This window comes from Hyla sarda, chromosome 2 (genome assembly GCF_029499605.1).
Source record: "Hyla sarda isolate aHylSar1 chromosome 2, aHylSar1.hap1, whole genome shotgun sequence".
NCBI classification, from domain to species: Eukaryota; Metazoa; Chordata; class Amphibia; order Anura; family Hylidae; genus Hyla; species Hyla sarda.
The window spans coordinates 353,343,344-353,371,206 of record NC_079190.1 but is presented as its reverse complement, the minus strand read 5'-3'; positions in this window follow the sequence as shown (position 1 = coordinate 353,371,206).

The window sequence follows — 27,863 nt, the reverse complement described above, 5'->3', positions numbered from 1 at the left end:
AAAAAGGATTGCAGTAACACGTTATCCTATACACATGTTTGTTCCCTTTGTGTGTATTAGAACTAAACCAAAAAAGGAAGGAAAAAAAGCAAATTGGACATAATGTCCAAACTCTAAAAATGGTCTGGACAAAATAATTGGCACCCTTTCTAAATTGTGGAAAAATAAGATTGCTTCAAGCATGTGATGTTCCTTTAAACTCACCTGGAGCAAGTAACAGGTGTGGGCAATATAAAAATAACACCTGAAAGCAGATAAAAAGGAGAGAAGTTCACCTAGTCTTTGCATTGTGTGTCTGTGTGTGCCACACTAAGCATGGACAACAAAAAGAGGAGAAGAGAACTTGAGAAACAAAATTGTGGAAAAATATCCACAATCTCAAGGTTACAAGTCCATCTCCAGAGATCTAGATTTGCCTTTGTCCACAGTGCACAACATTATCAAGAAGTTTGCAACCCATGGCACTGTAGCTAAATTCAGGAAGGGTGTCAACACAGGATAGTCCGAATGTTGGATAAGCAGCCCCAAACAAGTTCCAAAGATATTCAAGCTGTCCTGCAGGCTCAGGGAGCATCAGTGTCAGCGCGAACTATCTGTCGACATTTAAATGAAATGAAATGCCATGGCAGGAGACCCAGGAGGACCCCACTGCTGACACAGAGACATAAAAAAGCAAGACTACATTTTACCGAAATGAACTTGAGTAAGTCAAATTCCTTCTGGGTAAAGGTCCTGTGGACAGAAGAGACCGAGATAGAGCTTTTTGGTAAAGCCCATCATTCTACTGTTTACCGAAAATGGAATGAGGCCTACAAAGAAAAGAACACAGTACCTACAGTGAAATATAGTGGAGGTTCAATTATGTTTTGGGGTTGTTTTGCTGCCTCTGGCACTAGATGCTTTCAATGTGTGCAAGGTATCATGAAATCTGAGGATTACCAATGGATTTTGGGTCGCACTGTCTAGCCCAAAGCTGGGTTTTCGTCCGAGATCTTGGGTCTTCCAGCAGGACAATGGGGGAGATTTATCAAAACCTGTCTTGAGAAAAAGTTGCTGAGTTGCCCATAACAACCAATCAGATAGCTTCTTTTATTTTGCAGAGGCCTTGTTGAAAATGAATGAAGCGATCTGATTGCTTGCTATGGGAAACAACTTTTCAGCAACTTTTCCATTGGACAGGTTTTGATAAATCTCCCCCAATGACCACAAATGCAACAAAGCACTGGAGAGTTCTGAAGTGGCCAGCAATGAGTCCAGATCTAAATCCCATTGAACACCAGTGGAAAGATCTTAAAATTGCTGTTTGGAAAAGGCGCCCTTCCAATAAGAGAGACCTGGAGCAGTTTGCAAAGGAAAAGTGGTCAAACATTCTGAGAGGTGTAAAAAGCTTAGTGATGGTTATAGGAAGCCACTGATTTCAGTTATTTTTTTTCCAAAGGGATTGCAACCAAATATTAAGTTAAGGGTGCCAATAATTTTTAGAGTTTGGTGTGACATTATGTCCAATTTGTTTTTTTTTCCTCCTTTTTTGGCTTAGTTCCAATGCACGCAAAGGGAATAAACATGTGTATAGCAAAACATGTATTACTGCAATCCTTTTCTGTGAGAAATATTTCATTCTTCTTGAAATTTTTTTAGGGGTGCCAACATTTACGGCCATGACTGTAGCAAGCCAATACAATATATGTTCCCCACTATTAGTTTGGAGTATAATAAATAAGGCTAACTGATACAGGTAAAGATAAAATGATTAGGGATAAGATAGATAGCCTACATCTGGAAAATTTAGGGATAACCAGGACTCGAAAATTAGCAAATATCCAACGAAAAATCACCAATGAGGCATAGATATAAAACTTTAGTTTTACTTAAATATCAGTAAAATAGTGTATCAAATGTATAAAATCATATAAATTCATAAGCACCAACAAGGTGGGAAGGGGAGATGGTACAGGTGAATACCTAATCTATAAACCCTACCAGGATTACAACCTCCTGATCACTCTGTGTGGAAATGGGGTAAGGGAATACCAATACCATAACATCAAACAACGCATTTTGCCCACTGGTATAGAGGGCTCATCAGGGATAAGAGGAGACCACAGTAGTATACAGTAAACAGCATGAAAATGAGCAACTTGAACACAATAGTTCTAGAGTTATACACATAAAGATGAGAACAAAAATGATGATAGTAGAACATCGCTGTTGCCGCACCCCCAGGGTGTCCCCGTCGCTCCGGAACGTCTCTTCTGCCAGGTATCCTCTCTGTCTGTCATCGACCATCATGGCGCTACGCACGCCACTCCTATTGGATGATGAGACGGCGTGCGCGACAACGTGATGACGACGAAGGAGAGCGCCGGCCATGCAGGGGATCCTGGCCCAGAGCAGACACCGAGGAGGCAGGTAAGGTCCGTCCCAGTGTCATGTAAGCTGTTCGGTCCCGAGCTTGAGCCTGAGCAGCCGGGTTAGTGTCACTTTCGCTTCAGACGCGGCGGTCAGCTTTGATCGCGCGTCTGAAGGGTTAATACAGGGCATCACCGCGATCAGTGATGTCCTGTATTAGCCACGGGTCCCGGCCGTTGATGGCTGCAGGGACCGCCGCGATAGGACAGGTTTTAATTAGTGATGTCGCGAACATAAAATTTCAATGGGCAGGTGAATTTTAAAACCCACAGGGACTCTTTCTGGCCACAATAGTGATTTAAAAGTTATTTCAAGGGGACTAATACCTGGACTGTGGCGTGCTGGAGGGGGATCTATGGCAAAACTCCCATGGAAAATTACATAGTTGATGCAGAGTCTGGTTTTAATCCAAAAAGGGCATAAATCACCTATTATTCCTAAATTCGTTGGAATAACGTGCTTTAGCCTCCTTTAGGCAGCATATAGAGCCCCCCTTTAGGCAGCACATAGGTAGAGCCTCCCTTTAGGCAGCACATAGTTAGATCCCCCTTTAGGCATCACATAGTTAGATCCCCCCCTTTAGGCAGCACATCGATTCCCCCATATTAGGCAGCACATAGTTAGAGCTTCCCTTTAGGCAGCACATAGAGCCCCCTTTAGGCAGCACATATTTAGATCCCCCTTTAGGCAGCACATAGATTCCCCCATTTTAGGCAGCACATAGTTAGAGCCCCCCTTTAGGCAGCACTGGTTTTATATCACAGCCAAAAAAGGTATTTTTTTTTAATTTTATTTGAACAACTGTCACACCAAATGTAATTTGCACTAGTGTGACAATGAGCAAAAAAGGTTGCCAGCGGAGTTCCCCTTTTAAGCAGAGGTCCCCAACCAGGGTGCCTTCAGCAGTTGCAAGACACACGGACTGAACTTATAGCCCTTTTAATACTGTAGTTAGTTGCTTGAAGGAACTTAAGTTTTACACTGGAGTACCCCTTTTAACCAGCGGTCCCCTCCCAACCAGGGTGCCTCCAGCTGTTGCAAGACACACGGACTGATATTTGAGCTCTAAAAAGGGCTTTATTGGGTGCTGTCCTTAAAGCAGATGTTAGACTAGTGCTTTAGGAGTAAAGTGGACCCTGAATACACCTAGCAGCAACCTAGCTATCACTTTCCCTATTACAGCAGGAGCAGCTTCTCTGTCCCTCCACTTTCTAAGCCTGCAGCATGCCGAATGAAGGTAAAATGGCATGCGTGCAGGAGGTAGGAGGGTCTGGAAGGGAGGGACTGCTGCTGATTGGCTGTAATGTGTCTGCTGACTCTGACTCACAGGGTCAAAGTTTACCGCAATGTTAAAGTATAGGCGGCGAATCGAACTTCACATATGTGCGCCCGGCAATGCGAACATGCTAAGTTCGCTGGGAACTGTTCGCCGGCGAACAATTCGCGACATCTCTAGTTTTAATGTATATTTGCCGTATAAGAAGCACCAACTATTCCCCCCCTGTTTTGGGGAAGAAAAAGTGCGTCTTATACGGCGAAAAATACAGTATGTTAATATAACCACATGGGATTAGGAGGACATTCAAAACAATACAAATTGTTAGTATGTGGGTTAATGTATCCACACAATGCGCAAAGGGTCACGAAGCAAACATTTTGAATCTGTAGACAAGCATAGGATTTCAATAGGGTAATTATAAATGAGCAGACAAAACTGCAGGGGAAACACAGGTAAAGATAACAACTCTTACAGATGGAAGCAAGGTAGACGTATTGGTTACAGACAGCTGCTTCCCTTGGACTCAATGAGTCGTTGTCATTAGCTGCTTTCATTTAACTCAAAAGTCTTGTTGATTTGTTATATTCCTTGTCTCTATACTTCCTCCCCCCCACTCCCCCATTATACAATCTTCAGGGGGTTGTCATTAGTGAAGTTCATCACATGACTGTAACCATATCATTACTCTAATGTATTATCTGGCCTTCATGGCCAAAATTATCAAGTATATCTTTCTATGAACGGATGTATAGGTGTTCCTCTATTTTCATTTTTCCCATTGGGGTCTTTTCTAACAATATTGGCCCTCTATTGCAAACCCGACATGTTTTGTCGGGTTGTGAGCCAGATTCTGTCCCATTGCGCCAGAAATTCTGTCTGTGCAAGGGGCGTGGCCACCTGGAAAAGGGGGCATGGTCTCGGAAAAGGGGCGTGTTCCGGACATTTTCACAAAAGCCCAACATATTTACTAAGGTTTCCACATAAAATGTGGTGAATTTCAGCTGAGGAAAACCAAACAGATCAGAGCAAGTGGAAAATGTAGGGAAACCTTAGTTAATACCATGGAAAATAAATTGTATGGAATTAAAACCCACAAAGAAACCTACACTCCCCTCTTAGTGCATTCACATCATAATTTTACCATTCTACTTCTTCTCACGATTTTTGACTTTGAAATCGTAAAAAATCTGCACACCAAGTCGTACCCATTGACTTCCATACATTAATGATAGACAACAAATGGACCAGTTTTGATCTGCATCCGATCTTGCACGATTTAAGATCAGAGGTAAAATCGTGGTTGACCACGATTTTTCGTCCGGATTCTAAATCTGATCAAAATCGTGTCCGATGTAAATCGCATGGAATCGTGTGACTGTGTGATTCCATCAGATTAATCGCACATGATTTTTTTGTACGCATGCACAGTAGACTTCAAAACACAAACACTTAACTTTATTGCCATTGGCATACATATGAATTTTAAAAACAGGATCAGATTTTTATTGAAAATCGGATGAAATTTTCATCTGTATGATTTTTGGATACGATTTTAAAATCGGATAGCAAATAAGCTTTTACATACGATTGTATACGATTTTTTGCAATCCGATTTCGTCCGATTTTACGGTCCGATAATCGGATGGTTAAATCGTGATGTGAACCTAGCCTTAGTAAATAAGGGCCATTGTGTTGTGGCGTTTTATTTTTATTTTATATTACTATTACTATCTTGTAACGATAATGTTTCACATCTAGAGTGGTCTTGTCCCACTACCTCATCATCCGATGGCTGCCTTATTTCTCTTTATTCCTTAGGCACTATATGCAATATAATGGTATCTGTGCTTATATGTTACTGCTTCCTATTACTAATACCAGAACAGGCAATGCTAGTGAATTGGATCACATTTGCAGTCCATTTAGTAGTTCACCTGTTCACATGATCTCGACCTACGCACTGCCCCATATTCTTGGGCATCGGCATAGCCCAGGAAGTGATGTCACGGTGAAACGCATACTGTGTTCCATATCCCCGTAAGTTATGCGTCTTCCCTTCCAGCATCCCGGCGCATTAAAAAAGCCGGGCGCTGTGAACATGGACAATGGCATCCTCGTGGCCAAGGCAGGATTACTCCTCTCTTTGGAACTGTATGGTCAGTATTCTTTAAACCTATGCATTTGCCGATAAGTCTAGTCTTTTATATCATTCACTGATGCATCTTATCTTATGGATTGGTTTTAGTGTGTCATCTAAGGCTATCTATCCCTTACTATCAGGTGCCCTTAACCTTTATGGTTCTGATGCCTGCCACTTACTGCTTGTTCATCTTCAGGCATTATGTTTTAGGTAAGCGGCTCTCTCTCCATCTCTTATGCCGCTTTCTATTTGTTCATAACCTAAGGAACTTCTTGTTGTGGTTTTTGCATTCTATCTGTTTAGGAGTCTGTGTTTTTTTTACACTAAATCTATCTGTATAACCAAAACGGTCCTACCCCACGGATTTAAAGGAGTTATCCACCATAAGGGGATTTTAGTACGTACCTGGCAGACAGTAATGGACATGCTTAGGAACGATCTGTGTTTGTCTTGGGGCTAATTTGCTATGTTGTGAGATTACCATAATGCTGTGACTAGCTTTTTGTGAACTGGTATTTCCTTTATGGTTCTGATGCCTGCCACTTACTGCTTGTTCATCTTCAGGCATTATGTTTTAGGTAAGCGGCTCTCTCTCCATCTCTTATGCCGCTTTCTATTTGTTCATAACCTAAGGAACTTCTTGTTGTGGTTTTTACATTCTATCTGTTTAGGAGTCTGTGTTTTTTTTTTTTTACACTAAATCTATCTGCATAACCAAAACGGTCCCACCCCACGGATTTAAAGAAGTTATCCACCATAAGTTGATTTTAGTACGTACCTGGCAGACAGTAATGGACATGCTTAGGAACGATCTGTGTTTGTCTTGGGGCTAATTTGCTATGTTGTGAGATTACCATAATGCTGTGACTAGCTTTTTGTGAACTGGTATTTCCTATTTGACTTTTTTTTTTTTTTTTTTTTTTTTACTACAAATCCCACAATTCCATTTTCCTCCCTCCCACACATCAGCCACCCCACCCATTGAAACATAAATGAGCGGCATCCATTCAAAAGACCTGTGTTCTTCAATCAGGGTGCCTACAGCTGTTGCATTAGTTGCAGATTGATCTCTCTCCCACCAAGCGATCCCTCCACCCATTGAAGCAGACAGGCTCCCTGTCATCAGCTGACTAGTGAGTCAGGTCTCGGCCGCATTGCAACCTGGGAAAAATCTGAGACAACAGTCATTTTGTATGCTGATAAAAATAAACATTGGGGTGAAAATCACATAAGAATTATGAGAAAACCGTCACACACAGGTAGACACAATATTATGAACTACACTAACTTTACAGCCCCTGTAGCATAGTCAAATAAAAAAAAATTCCTGGAATACCCCTTTAATATATATCTTTACTCTCTGCCTTAACGCGTGCCTATCAGATCCCAAACAATTAATAAATAAATAAATAAATGTTATATCATGTACATAGAATTCATAGAATTTTTATTTATCTATCACTGATATTTCACTTTAAAAAAAACATATTACAGCTGCTTGATGTCTTTTTCATCTATTCAAAGGGAGGGGTGTGTGTCCTTCTCTTGCCCGCACTGTGATGACTCCTCCCCCTCCTGACTCACTGCTCTTGGAAGCCTGGCAGCACTGCTCTGTAACCCTTTCCTCTCTAGTTTTATGTTGTACACACACACACACACACACACACACAATGATTATAGGAGATTGCCTGTACTCTACCACCAAAGGCAATATAGTGAGTGTATAACTTACATCTTTCTAAATTAGTGCAAATGTTTATTGCTAAAAGTACAGTGGAGTTCTATGTAAAATGTTTATATATTTTCCCTTTGTCAATCAAGTGTTTCATTCTTTGCCAGTCCTGTAATCCTGGGACCTGTAGTTTTGGAATAGTTGAAGGTACAGTGTTTGGCAAAACATTTTTTGCAGCAGTGTTGCCTTTAACTGTGTGCCAACAGCTTTTGCAAAACTACAACTCCCAGCATACCCAGACATCCTTTGACTCTCCAGGCATGCTTGGAGTTGTAGTTTTGCAACAGCTGGAGGCACATGATTGGTAAAACTGTGTGTTACAGCTGTGTTGCTGCAGGCTGTGTTCCTCCTGCAGCCTTGTCAATCAGCCATCTCTTGTGCATGACCCTGGGACAAGCTCATGCTGCTGTGGGACTCATCAGTGTCCCAGTAGGTATGGGGACCACTAGTGGTGGGATTTTCAAAGGCAGTTTTTTTTTAAATAAAATGCAAAATATAATATATATTAGAAAAACATTTTTTTGCCAAGATGTACAATATATATATTTTTTTTTATTCCTGACAGTGCCTATTTAAACTGCCACCAGGGAGAGCAGTGGAGTTTACTGTATAAGGATTTATATAACTGTATAGATCTATATGTAGTAAACTTCCCTTAGTGACCGTTGCATGCAAACTTTTATCACAGGGCTTTGGCCTTGAGGACACAGAGAATTTTTATTTTGTAGAAAAGAGTGTCTAATTAACCCCTTAAAAGCTAGCCATGTACTACCTTTTACATGCACTGAAATTATAATAACTCCTCTAGACTAATCCTCTCTGTTTCTTTTCTTTTAATACTGTGGGGGGACATTTATCATTAAATGTCTATTGTAGACACAGATCTGCCCCTTTACACTGCCTGTCTAATTTACACTCTTGCTCAAAATTTACTAAAGTTGTGCACGTCCTTTGATAAATTTTGTGAAAATATACAAATGCCCCACCTCGCTCACACTTCACAGAGCTGTGGCATTTTCCAGCGGTGCACTTCTCACATAGCTTGAAGTGCCAGAGCAGCAGTGTGTGCCGAACAAAATGCTGCACAATAGTAAAACGATAAATCTTTATAAAGTACACAGAATGTCTGGGTTTAAAAAAATATGTAACTTTGCTGAACAATCTGTCCCCTTACCTCTATATCAGTGTTTACCAACGAGAATACCTCCAAGTGTTGCAAAACTTGGCATGCTGGGAGTTGCAGTTTTGCAAAAGCTGGAGGCATGTGTGATCATGTATATGTAGCAGAAATTAGTGTGCAACATGGGTATGGAGCAGAGCTGAATGTGTGAATATGTGTAAGCATGACTACGCACACACTCAACTGCTACATACAAAATCACACACTAAGCTCTGCTGCATACACACAATCACACACTCACCTCTGCTGCATACACACAATCACACACTCAGCTCTGCTGCATACCCACAATCACACACTCAGCTCTGCTGCATACACATGATCACACATATACATAGACCCACAGTGGTATTCTTAGGGCTTATTCACACGTCTGTCTGCGCCATCTGCATCTGTTAATAAATGCCCGTTCTGCAATCCGTTTGATAATTTATAAACGGGTTGCAAACAGCTGTAAAATAATCCCTTTGATGTCAATGGGATTTTTTTTTTTACAATCCTTTATCACCTGTTTGCACACGTTTGCTTCCTGTTCTGTTTTTTTTTTTTTTTTTGACGGGAGAAAAGACTGTGCATGCAGCATTTACTCTACCATCAAAAATAATGGAATAGAAACGGATATTATAAATTTAACACTGCAGTCTATGAAGACAATATAAAATACCTATAAACCTATAAAGGGGTTATCCACCATGATTTTAGTATGCAGCTGGCAGACAGTAATGGACATGCTTAGGAAGGATCTGTGCTTTTCTTGGGGATAAATGTTGTGAGTCCTTCATAACATTGAGGCTAGCTTTTTGTGAACTGGTATTTCCTGTTTGAGTTTTTCTTTTTTGCCAACAAATCCCGTAACTCTATTTTCCTCCTTCCCACAAATAAGCCACCCCACCCATTGAAACATAAATGAGCTGCATCCATTCAAAAGACCTGTAGTTTTCAACCAGGGTGCCTACAGCTGTTGCATTAGTTGCAGATTGATCTCTCTACCACCAAGCGATCCCTTCACCCATTGAAGCAGACAGGCTCCCTGTCATCAGTTGGCTAGTGAGTGAGGTCTCCTGGGAAAAATCTGAGACAACAGTCATTTTGTATGCTGTTAAAAATAAATATTGGGGTGAAAATCAAATATGAATCGTGAGAAAACTGTCACACACAGGGACAGACACTATATTATGAACTACACTAACTTTACAGCCCCTGTAGCATTGTCAAATAAATAAAATTCCTTGAATACCCCTTTAATGTCATCCATTTGCCCCCTGTTTATAATATCCGTTTCTGAACTGTTATTACTTTTGAGCATGCTCAGAAGAGGTGACATCAGCAAACTACTGCAGTGCTGAGGGACTAATACTTCTCCCATCATGGAAAAGACTAATTTCCATGATGGGAGTAGTAGTTCCCCCAGCTGCCGGTGTTAAGGGATGCTACATTAGTGTTTGAACTACTACCCCCATCATGGAACAGAGTATGTTTCATGTTGAGGGTAGTAGTACAGGGGATAAGGGATTGATTGCATCGGGGCTCACTTCTGAGACCAAATGCAATCAACAGTTATAAAGCAAGGGCACGGGTGGCATGCTGTGCTCCCCTGCAATGTATATACTACTGTGTAAACTTTCATTTTAAATTCCCCCGCCGGGAGCCATGAATGGCCAGCACCCAGGGTTTTTAAACTAATACTTTGTCCCCCAAATGTATGCCCCCATGCATTTTTATAATAATTCAATGGCCCCAGTGTGTTTATTATAATAATTAATTGGCCCCAGTGTGTTTATTATAATAAGTCATTGGCCCCAGTGTGTTTATAATAATTCATTGGCCCCAGTGTGTTTATAATAATTCATTGGCCCCAGGGTGTTTATAATAATTCATTGGCCCCAGTGTGTTTTTAATAATTCATTGGCCCCAGTGTTCTTATCCCCAAACAACACCCCACCCCCACCCCCCAGTGTCCTTATTTCCCCAGCAGGGCAGCAGCGGGATATGTCGGAAATAATTGTCAGAGAATGAATGAAGCCGACATGTCCCACATGTAGGCTTCGTTCATTCATTTGCAGCTCGACATGTCCCCGCTGCTGCCCTGCTCCTACCACAATCAGTGCACCGCTGGGACATGTCTTTTCTCTACTGCTCATCTCTGTACCAATGAAGTATTCTAAACACACTGGAGCCAATTAATTATTCTAAACACACTGGGGCCATAGAATTATTCTAAACACACTGGGGCCAATGAATTATTCTAAACACACTGGGGCCAATGAATTATTCTAAACACACTGGGGCCAATGAACTATTATAAACACACTGGGGCCAATGAATTATTATAAGCACACTGGGGCCAATTAATTATTACAAACACACTGGGGCCAATTAATTATTATATACATACATTTGGGGGACAAAGCAGGAGTTTAAAAACCCCGCCAGGAGCCCTGAATGGCTCCTCATTGCCGGCCATTCAGGGCACCCGGCAGGGGATTTCAAATTAAAAGCTTACACAGTAGTATAAACATCGCAGGGGAGCGCAGCATGCTGCCTGATCCACTACTCTATAACTGCCAATCGCATCGGGTCTCAGAAGTAAGACCCGGTGAGATCAATCCCTTAACCCCTGTACTACTACCCCCAACATGGAACATACTATGTTCCATGATTAGGTTAGTAGTGCAAACACTAATGTATCCTCCATAGCTGCCTGCAGACTCCTGCAACCAGGAAACTACTACTCCCATCATGGAAAGGAGTCTGTTCTATGATGAGAGTAGTAGTAGTCTGGCAGCAGGAGTCTGCAGGGGGCTGGTACTTGTGCTCCTTGTTGTTCTATATTTGCGTAAAAAATTTCGGCAATGCGCAAAGTTTGACAGCGTAAACAAACCTTTTGCTGGTAATAAATTAGTGTCCACTGCATATTTTGCTCTGTGGTGCATGAACAACAGACAACATCTGAAAATGTTCCACCAAAAAAGACGCAATGAGTGATTCTGCGCAAAAATTATGCTTAAAAAAATAAACATAAAAAATGGGTAAAATCATTGATAATTGTCCCCCATGTGTAAAAAACAGATTATACATATTATACTATATTTCATTACAATAACTAAAACATGCACGCACATATATTTACTAAATTACCACAGATTGATTGCATGCATAAGAAACCACCATAAAATATATACTATGGAAACAATTTAAAATGCCAACAAATATAACAAATATAACAAACAAAATCCCCAGTAGACATAATATAAAAGTCTGTTACATATTATATGGTAAAATACTTATATTTGAAAGAGAGAGAGATATATATATTCTGATGAACATAAGCGCTCTCCATATATCTTTATCTTTTATCCACTGAAGTCTGATTATATCAAGAAAATATTGCTGTCAATAATATGTACTCACATACCTCACTCAGGACTTGATGTCATGGGGTTGTGGAAGCTGCCTCTTTGCTGGCGTAGAATAATGTGTACCTTTGAGTCTTTAGCAGCCTACAGTGGTCTATGAGGATGTCATGTACTCACGATCTCGATAAGCAATGTCCGCCTCTGAGGAATTCTCCTCTTCAGAAGAAATTTTGGGAAGAAAATTGGGAAAACATGTTTCCCAATGGTTCATAAAATCACATAAATGGGGACATGTCAACGTATAGGACCATTACTGCTGGGGAATAAAGCCAGGTGTGATACCGAAACATGTTTAGGCTGTTTTCTACTGCATATTTATGCACCATATACATATCTATATTTCTCTTATGCTATAAGAAGCAATTAAACATTCCTCAACTAAACAAGCAACTGTCTGCCAACAAGGGTCCAACAGGTTATCTCCACATCTATGCAGCTGACAAACAAAGGAAGCCTCAAGTGGAACACAGTAATTTTCTGTGTGGATTCTGTGGTACCAGAGAGCGCAGCAAGACCACAAATCTCCACACCAAAAAATCACAACTGTTTTGGCCGTCAGTTGCAGGAGACTCAGATGCCCTCACAGGCTTGCACTAGCAGAGGAGAACGCCTCAGAACCAGACATCACATATCATGAGCGTGATTACATGCCCTCCTCACAGGCGACTGTAGGCTGCTAAACCCTTGGACGTGCGTATTACTCTACGCCAACAGAGAGGCCGCTTCCACAGCTGGACAAAATCAACCCCCAAGTGGGGTATGTGAGTACATAACATTGACAGCAATACTTACCTGATATAATCAGACTTCCATGGATAAAGGATAAAGTTTTAACTCTTTTTACTATTTTACCATATAATGCAATTTTGTGCCATATGTGGATTTTGTGCCATATTGTTTATTTTTTGGTATTTTATATTGTCTTCATAGGCTATATTTTATGGTGGATTTTTGTGCATGCAATCATTCTATTCTTAGTAAATATACATGAGTGTCACGTTGGGCAGAGATAGCGGGAAGCCCTAATCTTGCCCACACCCTCTGTCCCTGCCTACTTGTGTACCCATCATAAACAACGGGTCCACAACCATAGTTCCCTTCCTAAATACGTGCAGGGACAGACAGAGTCAAAACAATAAAATATAAAACAGTCAGAGAACAGCTGGAGGCACATACAATTAACAGAAGTAAATCTAAACACACAGAAATTGTGGTCAGACTAGCTGGGTCAGCAACTGGAGATAGCAAAGTACCAATACACAAGAGCAGAAGAAAGGTCAAAAGCCGAGCCAAGATCAATATCCAGATAACACGAACAATGCTGGTTACTCAAACTAAGTTCTTTCACTGGCAAGAATTAGAAGCACACTGCAGGTTAAAATAGCCAGCTACACAGGTGCGATCTCAGCATGGTCAGCTGACCAGCCCAGATAGCTAGGTGTAGCCACAGCAACCAAACAAAACCAAAGCTCAAGGAAGCTTAACCCTTCAGGTCAAACACGGACGAGTCATTACAATGTGTGCCTGTTTTAGATGTTGTAATAAAATATATATGTGTATGTGAGAATCTCAAACCCACTGGATAAAATGAGTATAAAACACGTCACCATTTTTTCTCACTAAATACTGTTCCTTTGAGTATCTGCTAATTCTAGGTCTATTTGAAGCTCTCCACAAGTGGTCCTTGGCTTCTGATTATTCTTTTCACTCTTCTGTCAGGAACATCTTGTCGATGCAAATATATGGTGAAATTATTGTCTTTCCACTTCCGCATTATAGCCCCAACAATGCAATAGAATATTCAAAAGCTTAGAATTGCACCTGTTACCAACGTGTTATGTTTTGCAACAATTAGGTTGCGAAGGTCTTCAGACAGCTCTTTGCTTCTACCCATCATGAGACGTGTCTTGTGTGACACCTTGGCATTGAAACCTTTTGTAGTTCATCAGTTGGGACTGAACAAGAACCTGGATTGTTTTTTAATTAGTGATGAATTTTAGCTGTTGACTTGGATCTCCATGCCTTTCACATTCACTTTTCACATTACTACTAGAGTTGAGCGAATCGAAGTTGACGAACCTGAATTTGTTACGAAATTCATGAAAAATTTGATTTGCAATGAATACGAATATCGCCGCTATTCTATTGCGAAAATCGCTAAATTAAACTCAATTTTACAGCGTTCCAGGCTATTGGAGACCTAAGATGGCGGATCCACATGTGAGTACATGGGGCAGGGGATTATGGGAGGGCGGGAAACAGCGGCGGGAATGAAGGTAGGCGGGCTGACCTTGAATCACATGTGAGATGCAGCCTATCAGTGATGCTCTGTGATGTCACAGCCCCTATATAATCGGTGGCCATCTTGCCTCTCTTCATTTCATCTATGCACTCAGATGGAGAGGACGGGACTGCGTGTGTGTGAATAGCTCATACCACAGCGTTACACTGCAACCAGTGGCGGATCCAGGGGGGGCCCCCCCCCCCCCCGAGATTGCTGCCCCCTAGAATGGTGGAGCCAAAGCTGTAAGCTTCCGCTCCACCATTCACTAACCTTGGCTGTCACACGCTGAGAGCAGTGGCGTTGTTAGGGGGGTGCGGGCCGCATCGGGTGACACCCTGTCCCAGCGTTCATCCCTGTCACAAGCTATATTTGTATACTCAGTCTGCAGTGCAGAGGGAGTGTGCACACAGAGAGTCTGTGGAGTTATCGGGCACTTACTCGGCTTCTCTTCCTCCTGATTGGCAGCTTTCTACTGCTCTGCTTGGGTCATGTGAGACCAAAACATCACATGACCCCAGCAAGCAGGAAGTGCCTGGAGGATACAGGAGCCCAGCAGTGTTCTAAGGCAGGTAAGGTAAACTACCCCCCACCATCCATGCCCACCCTTTTCCAGCATCATCCCTCCCCCATTCCCAGCACAATCCCTGCTCACCCCCCACCCCTTTCTCACCAGGGATGCCCCCAGCTTTTGCAAAACTACAACTCCTAGCATGCTGGGAGTTGTTGTTTTGCAACAGCTGGAGGGTTGGGAAACACTGACATAAATAAGTGTTTCCCAACCAAGGTGTCTCCAAAGCAAAGCTACAATGCTGTCCATGCATGCTGGGAGTTGTAGTTTTGTAACAGCTGGAGGCTCTCTGGTTGGGAAACACTGAGATAGGACATAGATCAGTGTTTCTTTAACAAGGTGCCTCCAGCTGTTCAAAACTACAACTCCCAACATGCTAAGTTTTGTAGTTTTGCAACAACTGGAGTCTCCCTGGTTAGGAAACATTGATCTATGTCCTATATCAGGGGTACTCAACTGGCGGACCACGGCCCAGATCCGGACTGCGTCCGCCAGTCATTCGGACCATCCGCTGGATCTCCCCTTATTCATTTGTAGCTGTGTCTTTGAGACGCCAATACAAATGAATAGCCAAGGCTTGGAGCAAGGGAGCGATGTGTCCCTGCCCGGCGCTTCTCCTATGATGCAGGTAGCACCATTAGCTGCCTGCATTATCTGCTCTGGCCAGGCCTGACTAGAAGAGGCCAGAGCAGCGGAGCAGTGCGGGACCTGGGACGGCGATCCTAAGCTTTCAGGTAAAAATTTGTGTTCCCCCATCTGTGACTCTCCAGTTATTGTAGAACTACAGCTACCATGATGACCTTTTGTCTGTGCATGATGGGAGTTGTAGTTTTACAACAGATGGAGAGTTACAGTGGCAAAGTTCATATGGGAGCAGGGAGTGAGAATCGAAGATCCTCAGAAAAAACGTGGTGCTCCAAAAGCGCTCCTTTACAAGGTAATGATAACCATGGGTCTGGTGTTCGATAAAGTAATAAGTCCTTTATTCAGGCACAAAGATGCAGGGATAACGCGTTTCGAGGGGTGGAAACCCCCTCTTCGTCAGATCCAGATTCGTCAGGTATTGGATCTGACGAAGAGGGGGTCTCCACCCCTCGAAACGCGTTATCCCTGCATCTTTGTGCCTGAATAAAGGACTTATTACTTTATCGAACACCAGACCCATGGTTATCATTACCTTGTAAAGGAGCGCTTTTGGAGCACCACGTTTTTTCTGAGGATCTTCGATTCTCACTCCCTGCTTCTACTGACCAGACGCCCAGGACCGGTTCCCGGGACGGTGAGGTGCCAGCAGCCCTTTCAAGATCACATGTCCCTAGAGACCTGGGACCAAAGCCGATTACGGTGTTGTGCCTCGGACACAACACGCTCAGGTGAGCGCAATACCTTTCTGTTTCACCACTGCTCAAGCAGAAACATGGCACATTAGTGCGCTTTTTGTCTGTTTCTTTTTCTTACATATTAAAGTTCATATGGGGGCACAGTGGCATTAATTCTGGGGCACAGTGGCATCATTAATTCTGTGGGTACAGTGGCATCATTAATTTTGTGGAAAAAATACAGTGTCATCCTTAAATCTGTGGGTATAGTGGCATCCTTAATTATGTGGGCACAGTGGCATCATAAATTCTGTGGGCACAGTGGCATCATAAATTCTGTGGTCACAGTGGCATCCTTAATTTTGTGGGACACAGTGGCATCCTTAATTCTGTAGGCACAGTGGCATCATTACTTCTGGAGGCACAGTGGCATCATCATTTCTGTGGGTACGGTGGCATAATTAATTCTGTATGCACAGTGGCATCATTACTTCTGGAGGCACAGTGGCATCATCATTTCTGTGGGTACTGTGGCATAATTAATTCTGTGGTCACAGTGGCATCATTACTTCTGGAGGTACAGTGGCATCATTCATTCTGTAGGCACAGTGGCATCATTAATTCTGTGGGGCACAGTGGCATCATTAATTCTGGGGATACAGTTGTGTCATTATTTCTGTGGAACACAGTGGCATTATTAATTCTGTGGGTACAGTGGCATCATTAATTCTGTGGGTACAGTGGCATCATTAATTCTGTGGTCACAGTGGCATCATTAATTCTGTGGTCATAGTGGCATCATTCATTCTATAGGCACAGTGGCTTCATTTAATTGTTTTAAGAGACACAGAGGTACAATTAGTCAGCGTTAGAGCATAGCATCTGCAAGTAATGTTGCAGGGGAATAGTGTGTGGCAGTAATATAACAGGGACCCAGTGTGTGGCAGAATTATTTTCAGGGGCACAGTGAATGGCAGTATTATTTTAAGGAGCACAGTGGGTAGCAGTAATACACCAGGGGCACAGTGGGTGGCAGGGTTATATTCAGGGCAAAGTATGTGGTAGTATTATATTCAGGGGTACAGTGTGTGCCAGTATTATATTCGGGGGTACAGTGTGTGGCAGTATTATATTCAGGGGCCCAGTGTGTGGCAGTATTATATTCAGGGGCCCAGTGTGTGGCAGTTTTATATTCAGGGGTACAGTGTGTGGCAGTATTATATTCAGGGGTACAGTGTGTGGCAGTAATATACCAGAGTCACAGTGTGTGGCAGTATTATATTCAGGGACCCAGTGTGTGGCAGTAATATATTCAGGGGGTACAGTGTGTGGCAATATTATATTCAGGGGGTACCGTGTGTGGCAGTATTATATTCAGGGGCCCAGTGTGTGGCAGTATTATATTCAGGGGTACAGTGTGTGGCAGTAATATACCAGAGGCACAGTGTGTGGCAGTATTATATTCAGGGGCCCAGTGTGTGGCAGTATTATATTCAGTGGGTACAGTGTGTGGCAGTATTATATTCAGGGGCCCAGTGTGTGGCAGTATTATATTCAGGGGTACAGTGTGTGGCAGTATTATATTCAGGGTATACAGTGTGTGGCAGTATTATATTCAGGGGCCCAGTGTGTGGCAGTATTATATTCAGGGGTACAGTGTGTGGCAGTAATATACCAGAGGCACAGTGTGTGGCAGTATTATATTCAGGGGCCCAGTGTGTGGCAGTAATATATTCAGGGGCCCAGTGTGTGGCAGTAATATATTCAGGGGGTACAGTGTGTGGCAATATTATATTCAGGGGCCCAGAGTGTGGCAGTATTATATTCAGGGGTACAGTGTGTGGCAGTATTATATTCAGGGGTACAGTGTGTGGCAGTAATATACCAGAGGCACAGTGTGTGGCAGTATTATATTCAGGGGCATAGTGTGTGGCAGTAATATATTCAGGGGGTACAGTGTGTGGCAATATTATATTCAGGGGGTACAATGTGTGGCAGTATTATATTCAGGGGGTACAGTGTGTGGCAGTATTATATGCAGTGGGTACAGTGTGTGGCAGTATTATATCCAGTGGTTACAGTGTGCAGCAGTATTCAGGTTATACATCCTCCACACTTCAGTTGTTAGTTTGCTATTGCCTTCATGGCGCTGAGGCCGCTAGGTGTGCACCAAGCATTAGCATACAGCTTGGACCTTTACCGGATGGCAGACCTGGATAAGCGGACCCTCACTAAAAATAGGTGAGAACCCCTGGTCTATATATATACCCTATCTATCTATGTCAGTGTTTCCCAACCAGGGTGCCTCCCAGCATGTTGAGGTGACACCATTTTCTACCGCAACGGGTGATACAAACCCTAGCAACGCCACTGGCTGTGAGTACACAGCGTGTGAGCTGCGGGGTCGCGATCCACTGCAGGCCGGCGCAATGACGTCACATCATCACGCCGCGCCCGGAAATCCCATCCCCGCGGCCAGCATACAGTAAGTACTAAGAGTATGCTCAGGGCCCAGGGGATTTGGGGGAAAGAATATGTGCCACTGTTAAGGGCACTATATCGTACAGGAGGAGGGGGGAGGGAGATTAAAAAACTTAGGGGAATTTTTAATGTGAGGGGCTGCAAGGCAAAGCACTGGGGGCACTATATGTGAAGAGCACATGACAGGGGGCCCCCCTTTGCTGTGCCCCTCACATATAATGCCCCCTGTGCTGTTCCCACACATATAAATGATATGTGTGGGGGGCACAGCACAGGGGGTATTATATGTGAGGAGCACAGCACAGGGGGTATTATATGTATGGGGCACAGCACAGGGGGCATTATATGATATAATTCCCCCTGTGCTGTGCCCCACACATATAATGCCCCCTGTGCTGTGCCCCACACATATAATGCCCCCATCATGCGCCCCTCATATATAATGCCCCCATCCTGTGCTCCTCATATATAATGCCCCCATCCTGTGCCCGTCATATATAATGTGCCATCATGCACCCCTCACATATAATGCCCCCTGTGCTGTGCCCCTCACATATAATGCTCCTGTCATGTGCCCCAAACATATAATGCCCCCAGTGCTGTGCCCCTCACATATAATGCCCCCTGAGGGGACAAGACAGGGGGCATTATATGTGAGGGGCGTATGATGGTGGCATTATATGTGAGGGGCAAAGAACGGGGGCATTATATGTGAAGGACACAGCATGGGGCATTATATGTGAGGGGCGCATGATGGGGGCATTATATGTGAGGGTTGTATGATGGGGGCATTATATGTGAGGGGTGCATAATGGGGGCATTATATATGAGGGGCACATGATCGGGGCATTATATGTGAGGGGCAAAGAACGGGGGCATTATATGTGAAGGGCACAGCACAGGGGGCATTATATGTGTGGGGCATATAACAGGAGCATTATATGTGAGGGGCACAGCACGGGGGGCATTATATGTGAGGGGAACAGCAAAGGGGACATTATATGTGAGGGGCACAGCACGGGGGGCATTATATGTGAGGGGAACAGCAAAGGGGACATTATATGTGAGGGGCACAGCACGGGGGCATTATATGTGAGGGGCACATGATGGGGCATTATATGTGAGAGACGCATGATGGGGGCATTATATGTGAGGGGCAAAGAACGGGGGAATTATATGTGAAGGGCACAGTACAGGGGGCAATATATGTTAGGGGCACAGGGCATTATTATGTGGGGGGAACAGGACGGGTCATAATTATTATATGTAGGGGCACAAGATGGGGCATTATTACTATATGTGAAGGCACAGAGTGTTTCGTATTTCAGAAGTATATTGTAGATTATGAGGAATTTCTGGGTGTTACATTTTTTTATGGGCAACAATACATTTGGGTATTTTATTCAGAGGGTGCACTGCACAGCAAGTTATATTCAGAGAGTGCAGTGTGTGGTAGTATTATATTCAGAGAGTGCAGTGTGTGGTAGTATTATATTCAGAGTGCAGTGTGTGGTAGTATTATATTCAGAGAGTGCAGTGTGTGGTAGTATTATATTCAGAGAGTGCAGTGTGTGGTAGTATTATATTCAGAGGGTACAGTGTGTGGTGGTATTATATTCAGAGAGTGCAGTGTTTGGTAGTATTCAATTTAGAGGGCACAGTGTGGTAGTATTATATTCAGAGGGCACAGTGTGTGGTAGTATTATATTCAGAGGGTGCAGTGTATGATAGTATTATATTCAGAGAGCGCAGTGTGTGGTAGTATTATATTCAGAGAGTGCAGTGTGTGGTAGTATTATATTCAGAGGGTACAGTGTGTGGTGGTATTATATTCAGAGAGTGCAGTGTTTGGTAGTATTCAATTTAGAGGGCACAGTGTGGTAGTATTATATTCAGAGGGCACAGTGTGTGGTAGTATTATATTCAGAGGGTGCAGTGTATGATAATATTATATTCAGAGAGTGCAGTGTGTGGTAGTATTATATTCAGAGAGTGCAGTGTGTGGTAGTATTATATTCAGAGAGTGCAGTGTGTGGTAGTATTATATTCAGAGAGTGCAGTGTGTGGTAGTATTATATTCAGAGTGCAGTGTGTGGTAGTATTATATTCAGAGAGTGCAGTGTGTGGTAGTATTATATTCAGAGAGTGCAGTGTGTGGTAGTATTATATTCATAGGGTACAGTGTGTGGTGGTATTATATTCAGAGAGTGCAGTGTTTGGTAGTATTCAATTTAGAGGGCACAGTGTGGTAGTATTATATTCAGAGGGCATAGTGTGTGGTAGTATTATATTCAGAGGGTGCAGTGTATGATAGTATTATATTCAGAGAGTGCAGTGTGTGGTAGTATTATATTCAGAGAGTGCAGTGTGTGGTAGTATTATATTCAGAGAGTGCAGTGTGTGGTGTATTATATTCAGAGAGTGCAGTGTGTGGTAGTATTATATTCAGAGAGTGCAGTGTGTGGTAGTATTATATTCAGAGGGTGCAGTGTATGACAGTATTATATTCAGAGGGTACGGTGTGAGCGGTATTATATTCAGAGGGTACAGTGTGTTTTTTATTCAGGGGATACAGTGTGTCAGAATTATATTCAGAAGGTATGTGCCAGTATTATATTTGAAGAATACAGTGTCTGGCAGGTTTATAATAATTATTGTTTTCATATAGAGGATCAGAATCGTAGTGAGGAGCTATCTGGGCGTCAAGTTCTGCAAAGATTTAGCTGGAACAAGTCCCGTGGTATGTACATCTGAATTAGATAAGGAAAGACTATAGAGAAGACATCACCTGTAGTCACTGATATCATTCTGTATTCTCCTTACTGTGTCCTATCAGAGCTGGAGTCACTTGTAAGTTCTGCAGTAATGATGGGTAAAACAGCAACTCCCAGCATCCCCTTACCACTGCTTAGGTCAGACTGGGAGCTGTAGTTTTAAATGGTAAAAACTTCTTTAGCACTTTCCCATTCTGTGGCAATTGGTATATTTGATTATTATTCTGACATGTGAACACGGCCTAAGAGTCTTAAACAAGGTTAGGACTGTATGATACATTTAATAATATTGTAAGTTCCGTAAGCAACATCTTATTTTCTGTCCGCCAACACAAAATACTCTAATAGTGCCCCTCCCGAGACTAGACTCTGGATCCGCCCCTGATTGCAACTGCTAGTCACATCAGCATTAGGGAAAGACAGGAGTGCAGAGTGCTTTGCTGTTACACTGAGAAGGATCATTGATAGCTAAACCTCCTATTCACGTTATTGAGCATTGCAGCAGAGAGGGGCAGATAGCTGTCAGCTGCCTCATACAGATCTCCAAGCTGCCTGAACTTTCTGAAGCATCTTATCTCCTCATTTTTCAGCCCAATTGAGTTTATTTTTTTTGCTCCACAAATCTTCTGCTGCTCAAAATTGTGTGACAGAGTGCAATTTAGGGTTTAATTAGAGATGATTCACCGAATTTTCCGGAAAAGTTCATTTTGATCCGAATTTTTTTGCCACAAATCTATATTAAAAAAGGCTATTTCTAGCCTACATACAGCCTCTATAGGGGTATAGAACACTTTGCTGTGTTCTAAAACGCATATGGAGTGTGCTGGGTTAGTGAAATAATACTGTTATTCAGAATAACATGCAGATTACCGGCATCGCTTTTAAAATCACTGCCGCACAGTAGCACAATGACAGAGCCTGGTGGTGGCATCAGTGTCAGGAGACCATATAATGACTGAATGACATAGCGTGGAGGTGTTGGCAGCATGAGGAGACCATTTAGTGGCTGAATGGCACAGCGTTGAGGTGATGGCAGCATGAGGACACCATATAGTGGCTGAATGACACAGCTTGGATGAGGCTGAAGCATGAGGACACCATATAGTGGCTGAATGACGTCCCCACTCCAGTACTGCCTGACAATAGTTTTTTTTAACTAGGCCCATATGCAGCACGAGGCCCCAAAACGTCCTCATTCCGGCTGCATTGATAGTGTACCATTCATTGGGCCTAGCCAAAAGCGAATCTGGTGAACTGTTGGGCGTACCAGTTTGTCTTCTCTACCATTAGATTCACAAAGTTGCCAATAACAATAAGTTCAATAAGTTGAAATAATAACTAAAAAAGTCGCCAACAACTCAGGAATCACCAGCTGATGTCCCTCTGGGGCTCTCCAGACAGGTTCACTGGTAAGGGACTCAGATACGATTGTCTGGGGGGGTTGGACTCCTATTATGAGCGGCATGGACACTTGGTCATTCAGGGGTGTGGCCTCGCCTGGCGATGTCTCCGCTGCCTTGCAGGGGCTCATTGTTAGAACTAGATGATGAGCAGGACAAGAAAGACCACAAGAAAGACCACAAGAAAGACCACAAGAAAGTAGGATCTTCCTCGCCCTCACTGGCAGATTTGGTGTCTGAGGCAAGTAAGGCAAATGCTTCCTCTAGAGATGAGCGAATTTTTGAAAAATGTTGCCAAATTTTATGAAAAAAATTGGTTCAGTCCAAATTTATTTGCAGCGAATCTCTATTAAAAAGGGATATTTCTAGCCTACAGAGAGCCTCAATAGGGGTGAATAACACTTTCTGTAATATGCATAGGGTGTGTGCTGGGTTAGTGAAATAATAATGTTATTCAGTATGACATGCAGATTAGAAGAGCCGCTATTAGAATCACTGTCGCAGAGCATGGAGGTGGCATCAGTATAGGAGACCATATAGTGGCTGAATGACACAGCTTGGATGAGGCTGAAGCATGAGGACACCATATAGTGTCTGAATGACACAGAATGGAGGTGTTGGCAGTATGAGGACACCATATAGTGGCTGAGTGGCACAGCGTGGAGGTGTTGGCAGCATGAGGACACCATATAGTGGCAGAATGACACAGCATGATGGTGTTGGCAGCATGAGGACACTATATAGTGGCTGAATGGCACAGTGTGGTGGTGTTGGCAGCATGAGGACACCATATAGTGGCTGAATGACACAGCTTGGATGAGGCTGAAGCATGAGGACACCATATAGTGGCTGAATGACACAGAATGGAGGTGTTGGCAGCATGAGGAAACCATATAGTGGCTGAATGGCACAGTGAGGAGGTGTTGGCAGCATGAGGACACCATATGGTGGGTGAATGGCACAGCGTGGAGGTGTTGGCAGCATGAGGACACCATATGGTGGGTGAATGGCACAGCGTGGAGGTGTTGGCAGCATGAGGACACCATATAGTGGCAGAATGACACAGCGTGGAGGTGTTGGCAGCTTGAGGACACCATATAGTGGCTGAATGGCACAGCGTGGAGTTGGCTGATGCACGAGTACACTACACACCAGGGCTTCACAATCCCCCCAAAAAACAAAACAAAATGAGAAATGTTTGACAAAGATTTCTCATAGGTAGCACCCGCTATCCAAAAATGTTAAATTCACACGCAACAAGCGTTCCGTTGTGTAACGGTTAGCATTCAAATTTCTATTTTATTACTGATAAAATTATCAGTAAATTTAACAATAACACTACCTAAGAGTGTTTAATCACCCCATACATTGCACCAGGAAAAGTCAGGAGTAGGCCTCAGCAGTACCCAAGAGGCTTTAATAACCCCTTACCTTGCCCTATCAATTGCGAGATCAAGCAATAACAGGTGTGTTATGGCCTCAGATGTCCTGGGCCGCACTAGCGCTCCACAGAATGGATTAGAGTGTCTCTATCTTTCAAGGACAGATGCGTGTTACACGCTGAAACCAGTTCGTGATAGGGATTGCAATTATTTACCCTTAAAACGAGGAATTACCAGTAAATGAGGGTCATAAGCTGGCATTGATTAAGTCCCTGCCCTTTGTACACACCGCCCGTCGCTACAGCCGATTGGATTGGTTAGTGAGGTCCTCTGATCGGCCCAGGCGGGGTAGGAGAAGGCCCTGGCAGAGCGCAGAGAATTTAACGATCATTGTTGAAATTTGCATTAAGCATGTATTTAGCTACTGCTAAACATCCAAAAATGTAAGGCCCAAGGCCAGAGGCACCAGGGAGGCAAGTAGTTTGTGAAAGACACAGAATGAGTCTGGAGCAGTCATTCGCAGTACCCAGGAGCGTTTCATAACCCCTTACATTTAACCCCTTAAGGACTCAGGGTTTTTTCCGTTTTTGCACTTTCGTTTTTTCCTCCTTACCTTTTAAAAATCATAACCCTTCCAATTTTCCACCTAAAAATCCATATTATGGCTTATTTTTTGTGTCGCCAATTCTACTTTGCAGTGACATCAGTCTTTTTACCCAAAAATGCACAGCGAAACAGAAAAAAAAAATCATTGTGCAACAAAATCGAAGAAAAAATGCCATTTTGTAAATTTTGGGGGCTTCCGTTTCTACGCAAAGCATATTTCGGTAAAAATTACACCTTATCATTATTCTGTAGGTCCATACGGTTAAAATGATACCCTATTTATATAGGTTTGATTTTGTCGCACTTCTGGAAAAAATCATAACTACATGCAGGAAAATTTATTCGTTTAAAAATGTCATTTTCTGACCCCTATAACTTTTTTATTTTTCCACGTACAGGGCAGTATGAGGACTCATTTCTTGCGGCGTGATCTGAAGTTTTTATCGGTATGATTTTTGTTTTGATCAGACTTTTTGATCACTTTTTATTCATTTTTTTATGGTATAAAAAGTGACCAAAAATGCACTTTTTTTGACTTTGGAATTTTTTTGCGCGTACGCCATTGACCGTAAGGTTTAATTAATGATATATTTTTATATTTCAGACATTTATGCACGCGGCGATACCACATATGTTAATTATTATTATTTTTTTTTACACTGTTTTAGTTTTTTTATGGGAAAAGGGGGGTGATTCAAACTTTTATTAGGGAAGGGGTTAAATGACCTTTATTAACACTTTTTTTTTTTACATTTTTTTTGCAGTGTAATAGGTCCCATAGGGACCTATAACACTGCACACACTGATCTTTTACACAGATCACAGGCGTGTATTAACACGCCTGTGATCAGTGTTATCGGCGCTTGACTGCTCCTGCCTGGATCTCAGGCACGGAGCAGTCATTCGCCGATCGGACGCCGAGGAGGCAGGTAAGGGCCCTCCCGGTGTCCTGTCAGCTGTTCGGGACGCCGCGATTTCACCACGGCGGTCCCGAACAGCCCGACTGAGCAGCCGGGTCACTTTCACTTTAGAAGCGGCGGTCAGCTTTGACCGCCGCTTCTAAAGGGTTAATACCGCACATCACCACGATCGGCGATGTGTGGTATTAGCTGCGGGTCCCGGCCGTTGACAGGCTCAAAGACTGGCCCACCTTCTCTTGTACAAACTTATGCAGGGCTGGTACTGCCTTCATCGCAAAGAAATGACGGCTTGGGACTCTCCACCTCGGCTCGGCACAAGCCATCAATTCTCTGAAAGGTGCAGAGTCCACCACTTCAAAAGGGAGGGACTGCAACACCAGAAACTTGGACAGGAGCGCATTCAACTTCTTCGCCATTGGATGAGTGGGCACATAATGTTGTCTCTTGGACATGGCTTCGCCGATGGATTGTTGGCGGAATGGCTGACTAAAAGCGGGAGAAGCAGGAGCGATAGAAGGAGGGTTTGACACACAGCTCCCTTCGGCTGAGGTGGTGGAGCCTTGGCTGGATGAAGGAGGGAGTGGATGGCCACTGGGTGATGCAGCAGGCTGGACCACTACATCGGAGCCACGGTTCTCCCAGGCCGCTTTATGGTGACGAAGCATGTGTTGACGCAGGGCCGTGGTGCCGACATTGGGACCCTAGCCACTCTTCACCTTCTGCCGACAGATTTTGCATGTGAACCTCCTCCGGATGCCTTATGAAAAACTTCCACACCGCCGAGTAGCTGATTTTCCCACCCGCAGTCACACTAATTGACTGCTACTGGTGCCTTCTCAAGGAACTCTTGTTCCACTACCTCCTGGAAAGGTAGGCTGCCGCGAAGCAGGTGGTCTCCCCCGGGCATGTTTGCCTCTTGAATTTCCACTACTGCCATCACGCTGACTGCCAACCGTGCTACCGCCTTGCTGCCTCAAGGGCAACCTGCAACTCTCTTCTCCTGATGATGATGAAGCCCCTTCTGCACCCGGCTCCCAATTGCGATCGGCTTCATCATCATCAACAGTTGCGTGCACGTCACTGATATCCTCCTCAGGTTCCCCAACAGTGTCTGCTTCAGGACCCTGAACACTTGCAACACCGCCTCCCACGTCACTCTCCGCATCACTACTTGGCCACCTAGCGGAGCAAGCAGCGCATGTCTCCTCCCCTTCTTGGCTGTCCAGTAGCTGCTGACTGTTCTCTATTGAATCGTCCTCAGTAAATAGTGGAGCTGAACCCACAGCATAAGATACTTCTTTAGGAGAGGGAACAGAATAGGACAAAGGCAATGGGAGGACACGGACTGCTCCCGGGCTATGCCAACTGAGGGTTGTGTCTGAGGAACCCACCGACTGTTGACTGGGGTTGTCAGATGTCACTTGTGACGATGTGGATGAGCGTGTTAACCAGTAGACGACGGCAGATAGGTTGCTGGTGGAGACACGACCGCTGGCTGATAACGGGAGCTCAGGCCTCTCGCTGTGACTCCTGCTGCCACTGGCCCCAAGTCTGCTGCCAACTCTGCCTGAAGTATTTAGGCCTCTGCCACTCCTCTGTGCACGTCCTGCCACTTCTCTGCCTGACATACTTAGTGCGTTTATGAGGGTATTACAATACACTACTCTTTAAACAGTATTTGTCTAGAACAGCAGCAGGTGATTACTTACAGCTGTCCTTGAACAGTATGCAGGCCCTTGACAGATTAACAGGTACTAGATGGTACAATACTTGGAAGTATGTATGCGGTATACACTGATGGGGGCAGTAATATGCCTAACTATTAGCAGAAAAAACTCAGTATTTTTGTGGATACTATTGTTTGGACTTTGACGGTTTGGAGCACCTTGACAGCTACTAAATGGTACAATACTTGGATGTACCTATGCGGTATGCACTGATGAGGGCAGTAATATGCCTATTAGCAGAAAAAA